Source organism: Montipora foliosa, chromosome 2 (assembly GCF_036669935.1).
Source record: "Montipora foliosa isolate CH-2021 chromosome 2, ASM3666993v2, whole genome shotgun sequence".
Lineage (NCBI taxonomy): Eukaryota > Metazoa > Cnidaria > Anthozoa > Scleractinia > Acroporidae > Montipora > Montipora foliosa.
Window position 1 is genome coordinate 16,011,517 of NC_090870.1, and position 6,000 is coordinate 16,017,516.

Sequence of the window (6,000 nt, forward strand, 5' to 3'; positions counted from 1 at the left end):
TCGCATAAAATCTCTGTAAATTTTTCCTTCAATTTACATAGATTTTATTGAGATTTTGTACACATTTTATGTCATCGTAAGGACAAAAATGTGTTAAATTTTACAGACTTTTTATGGAGTTACAAAATCTCTGTAAGTGTGCAAATTTACAGAGATTGTAATTTACAAAGAAAATGTGGACATTTAACAGAGATTTTACCAACTTTTTTGAAGTCTGTAAATGGTTCAAGTTTTCCAGTGGGTACCCCTGAGGTTCAGCTAGAAATTTCTGAGATGAAGAGATAATTCCCTAAAATTTTCCGACACTTCCGATGATTTTCAGCTAAGATATCCGAACAGATCAAATTCTTCATGATGATAAAAACAAATCTTTAAACACTCTTTATACATTACAAGGAAGCTCAGCCTAGAAACGTCTTTCGACAGCTTTTGGCTTAAATTTTCTCGTTGGGGGGCCGTGATGTTTGAGACAGTTTAGGTTCTTTTTGGCCAGATAAGACTATGGAACGGTGGTTTGATAAACTCGAACCTGCGCGGACTTTCGGCAAAATCTCCAATAGCGACTGAATTATATAACAATCGCTTGTCTTGTTTTTCACGCGGTTTTGTAGCAGGTTACAACTGCTTATTGTGGAACTGAACTCATCATTACTGTGACGACTGTCCACACTACATTAATACCTTTCCACATTAGAATCAGTTGACAATTTCAACCCACCATCGATGCGATGGTCCTCTTAGAATTTTTGCGTTCCCAAGGAAACAAGCTCTCTGTAATGTAACGGGAAACTTTGACTAATTTCCGGGACTTCCGTCCCATTGTCAAAGCTCCTACTCGCTGTTCTAAGCGCTCCAATTACAACCGGAGTGACTCTCCCTTTTTGATTGTCATATTGTCTTGATCTCATATTTAAGTTCTTTATACTTTTCCATCTTCTCCTGTTGATTCTAGCCGACCCTGGTGTATTCTCTTCGGGTTTTATTTAGCACAACCGGAGTCCGGTCTGGAGTGTTCCATTACTTTGTCGCAATATGGATCTTCACCTCGTCACTTTTAAGCACTTTTTCGACTTTGTGATCGGACCACTTTTCAGTAACTGTAAATTTTAAAGGTGCTCTTTTTTGCATAAATTGCAGAGCAACCCACAATGGCTGCCTCCAGTTCTTTTATTCCTTCTGCTCTAGTTTGTTGCCTGATTCCGAAACAACGTGGGCAACCGTTTCGTCTCTTTCACCGTAATGCGTAATGTGTTTGTGTCATTTTGCTATCCGTTTGATTGCAACATACAACGACAGGAGTTTATTGACACGAGCTGACAAAAAGTGAAAGGTTATTATAGGGCCACTCATTGTGAAATTTTTCCCCCAAAAAAATTTGATAAAGGTTCCTGCAAAACCAGGTAAGAAGAGGGGGTGGCTTCATCCCGTGTGTTGCAGTAATTGAATTTTAAATTTGAACGGTAAAGATAACATTTGATACAGTACGATTTGGGGTTTCATAGCAAATGAAGAACGCGACAAAATACTAAGCGCTGCGGAAAAATACAAGTGAATGTGGCTGCGCAAATTTAATTTCTAAAGCAATATTTTTTTTCGGGGGAAAGTCTAGTTTCCGCTTTGCATAATGTTCTTCCAATTCCTCTTTGAGGTAAGGATAGACTTTCGAAAGTTCTTCGTCTCATGGACCGTCCCATGTAGATAGCTCGAGGACGAAGGTCGACCTCTCGCGACTTCGTCGCTCGCGCATCTACTTCGCGTACGAAAAATTATGTTTCGCTCCCAAAAGACATTTTCTCCTGGGATTCTCGTGAGGTCGACTTGTGGCAAGTCTAAGGTAAGGACAAAAACACGCAATTAAACAAGGAATGCAGCAATCCTCTGCTTCCACCATATTCAACGACACTGAAATTATTCTTTTATTTCTCGTGATCTACATTCTTTACATAGTTTTGTTTGTAAGCTACGCTTTCTCATCCGTTGCAGGTTCATGGTCACGGTGAACTGATGATCGGTCTGGTGGAGTCAGTTCACGTAATTAGTATCTTGGTTCCTCTTGTGGTTCAATTCACAGCCCAAGTTCCTTGCCACAGCGCAGAAACTCCGGCGACGTTCCTCTACCACTGCTTTCTGCAAAAGCAAGCATATATATCAGCTCTATGATTCATTAAAATCGGCGGCTGAACATACAATAATATTTTTACTGCTGTTGCAGTAGCCGTTATTAAAGTCGCATGTAGACAAAAAGCGATGGCCCTTTACATTTGCAGCTCAATCTCATGGACATTTTACACATTTAGAACCATATTGTTTGATGCAAAATAATACTAAAAACTATCGCTTTTGACAAAGCTCGCAACCCAATTGACTTGCTCAACCGGTGGACATCTCAACTGTGCGTTCACGGCGTAAAAGTTTGTAACACATTTAAACACGCCCTTTTTACACTGGTCCATACAGTTAAGCAAAAACCATCTATCTTTAAGGTGAAATTATGGTGACGAAGAAGTGCACTTAGACTTGGTCAATTCAAAATGGAAGACTTTCTGAAAATGACCCATACAACTTGATAGGTCCATGCAATAAAGAGTCTTCAACATTGTTCAGTCCGCGGCCTTCATGATCAGCACTAAGCTAATTTCAACAGTAAAACACTGTTAAGCAAGTGTAATTACTGCCTTATCGATTTCTTTTTTAGCCCATAGATAGCTGCAATACAATGAGCTTTGTGCACGAGAGACACGACAAAAATGGTTATGAAGAGAAGAGCAACCTTTTCTGACTTCATTCTTGAAATTTTCGTGATCCACTGGATTTACTTCAATTGTATTCAGCGTCTTTCACGACTCATTCAACTTGATGCAGCTTGTAGGATTATGTATATTAAAAGGTCTTCTTGTAGCGAGGATGTTCCACTTATAATGGGTAACAATTCCTTTCTTCGCAGACGTAAAGTATGCAGTAAGGATACTTTGTTAACGTGATAGAAACAATGGAATAAAAGTAGTCATAGTTGACACTACAGCTGCCCCCGCGATGCAAAGTGCTGCATTATTTTTATTTGCAAATTATTGTAGTCGATACCATATGTGTTGACTGTTGTAATGTTGCAATAGTCTTTTAACTCAGATCAGAGAAGAGGTAGCCTGCTTTGAGTTGTTTTTACTCTCTCTGGGGGAAAATGAGTCGAAGTAATAGTCTGAAATCCAGGCTAGAAAAGGCAAGGCGGAAAAGGCAATAGGATGTTTGCAATGAACAGAGTATGGAAAATCGACGAAGTCGCAGTTGTTTACAAATAAGTTTTTTTATGGGATATAGTTTAGTGACAATATTACTATATCTAGTGTTATTTAATTGAAAAATTGGTAGAAATATTGTATAACTAACAAAACGGAACTACTGCCTATGCAAAATATGGCTATTATATATAATTTTTGTTTGCATAGTGGCAAGAATATTGTGTTAATCAGAACGATCATTATTAAACTAACTATCAAATTAGTTTTCACTTCATTCAAAATGAAAAACATGTCTAGTGTTAAAGATCGTACTCCTGTTGCTCTAAAATCCATGGTAGTTTACCAATTTTCTTGTGCGGGTTGTAATTCCCGATATATTGGCGAAACTAGTAGCCACTTTTCTACCAGGATAAAGGAACACACGGAAAGCGATAAAAACTCGCATATTTGTAAGTATTTCAACACATCTCCTTTATGTAAGAGCAAATACTCCCCTTCGTGCTTTAGTATTCTGGATTCTGCCAGCAACTCAATTGATTTAAAACTCAAAGAAGCTTTTCATATGAATAAGATCAAACCGGAACTTAACAAACAATTGCAGCATTACAACACTTTTCTCACGTTTTAGTTTACACCTTGATGTTTGGTGTCACGCTGTAAATAGTACCCGCTTTTGTATTACGTCATGTTGTAATATTTTTTCATCTACCCGTAGACTTTATAACTGTTCACACTTAGGAACTCATTAAACTGATGATGGCATAAGCATGCCGAAACATGTCTTTTAAAAAAGTTGTCTGTTTCCTACAGTATACATATATAAGTTCAGTTTTTCTCACCTTAAAATCAGCTGCTCCTCAGCGTGACAACTGCGAGAACAGACGCCGTGATGCGACTGACACAAAATATTAAACCATGCGCTTCCTTTCATAATACTCTGCATCCCTCAAATAGGGACTTTGGATTATTAACTGCTACCCCTGTTTACTGTGATGTCACAATACACAAACTCTCAGAAATTCCCTTTGGGATTTTCTGCTTTACGTCATCCTAACCAATTCGTACTTGCGGGCGCAAACAAGAGAAACGTCATCATTACCTACCGATTCCTCGCGGCCCCTGTTCGAGCAAATCGAGATTTTTTCTAGTACACCGACAGCATATATTTGAACTGTAAGTACTATCTTTAATATACGCGCAAGCTACTAGGATGCCTCCTCGGGATTTCGCCCAGAGGCGAAATCCCCGCAGGGGCAATTAGACCATTTTTAAAGGGCAAACATTTCATTTTGGACAGATCATTTCTTATTTGACACAGCCATAAGAATGGCTTAATAACGGGGCAAGTTCAAAGTAATTTACCGTCCACAAACGTACCGCTTAAAAAGACCAATTTAGGACTAGTTTGTACGTCGCGCTATCTCAGACGAATTTAATTCCAATTAAATTCGTCCTTCTGTCATTTTACACATTTAGAACCATTGTCTGATGCAAAATAATACTAAAAACTATCGTTTTTGACAAAGCTCGCAACCCAATTGACTTGCTCAACCGGTGGACATCTCACCTGTGCGTTCACGGCGTGGAAGTTCGTAACACATTTAAACACGCTATTTTCACACTGGTCCATACAGTCAAGCAAAACCCATCTATCTTATGGTGAAATTATGGTGACGAAGAAGTGCACTTAGACTTGGTCAATTCAAATTGGAAGACTTTCGGAAATTGACCCATGCAACTTGAAAGGTCCATGCAATAAAGAGTCTTCAACATTGTTCAGTCCGCGGTCTTCATGATCAGCACTGAGCTAATTTCAACAGTAAAACACTGTTAAGCAAGTGTAATTATTGCCTTACCGATTTCTTTTTTAGCCCATAGCTAGCTGCAATACAATGAGCTTCGTGCACGAGAGACACGACAAAAATGGTTATGAAGAGAAGAGCAACCTCTTCTGACTTCATTCTTGAAATTTTCGTGATCCACTGGATTTACTTCAATTGTATTCAGCGTAGACCTTTCAAGACTCATTCAACTTGATGCAGCTTGTAGGATTATGTATATTAAAAGGTCTTCTTGTAGCGAGGATGTTCCACTTATAATGCATGGGAAACAATTCCTTTCTTCGCAGACGTAAAGTATGCAGTAAGGATACTTTGTTAACGTGATAGAAACAATGGAATAAAAGTAGTCATAGTTGACACTACAGCTGCCCCCGCGATGCAAAGTGCTGCATTATTTTTATTTGCAACTTATTATAGTCGATACCGTATGTGTTGACTGTTGTAATGTTGTAATGGTCTTTTAACTCAGATCAGAGAAGAGGTAGCCTGCTTTGAGTTGTTTTTACTCTCTCTGGGGGAAAATGAGTCGAAGTAATAGTCTGAAATCCAGGCTAGAAAAGGCAAGGCGGAAAAGGCAATAGGATGTTTGCAATGAACAGAGTATGGAAAATCGACGAAGTCGCAGTTGTTTGCAAATAAGTTTTTTTATGGGATATAGTTTAGTGACAATATTACTATATCTAGTGTTATTTAATTGAAAAATTGGTAGAAATATTGTATAACTAACAAAACGGAACTACTGCCTATGCAAAATATGGCTATTATATATAATTTTTGTTTGCATAGTGGCAAGAAAATTATGTTAATCAGAACGATCATTATTATTCCTTGTTTAACAATGATGTAGCAGGATATATGTAACAGAGAAACTAAGTGTCCCATTCAACTGTGTTTGCATGAAGATAACAATAACTTTAATAACT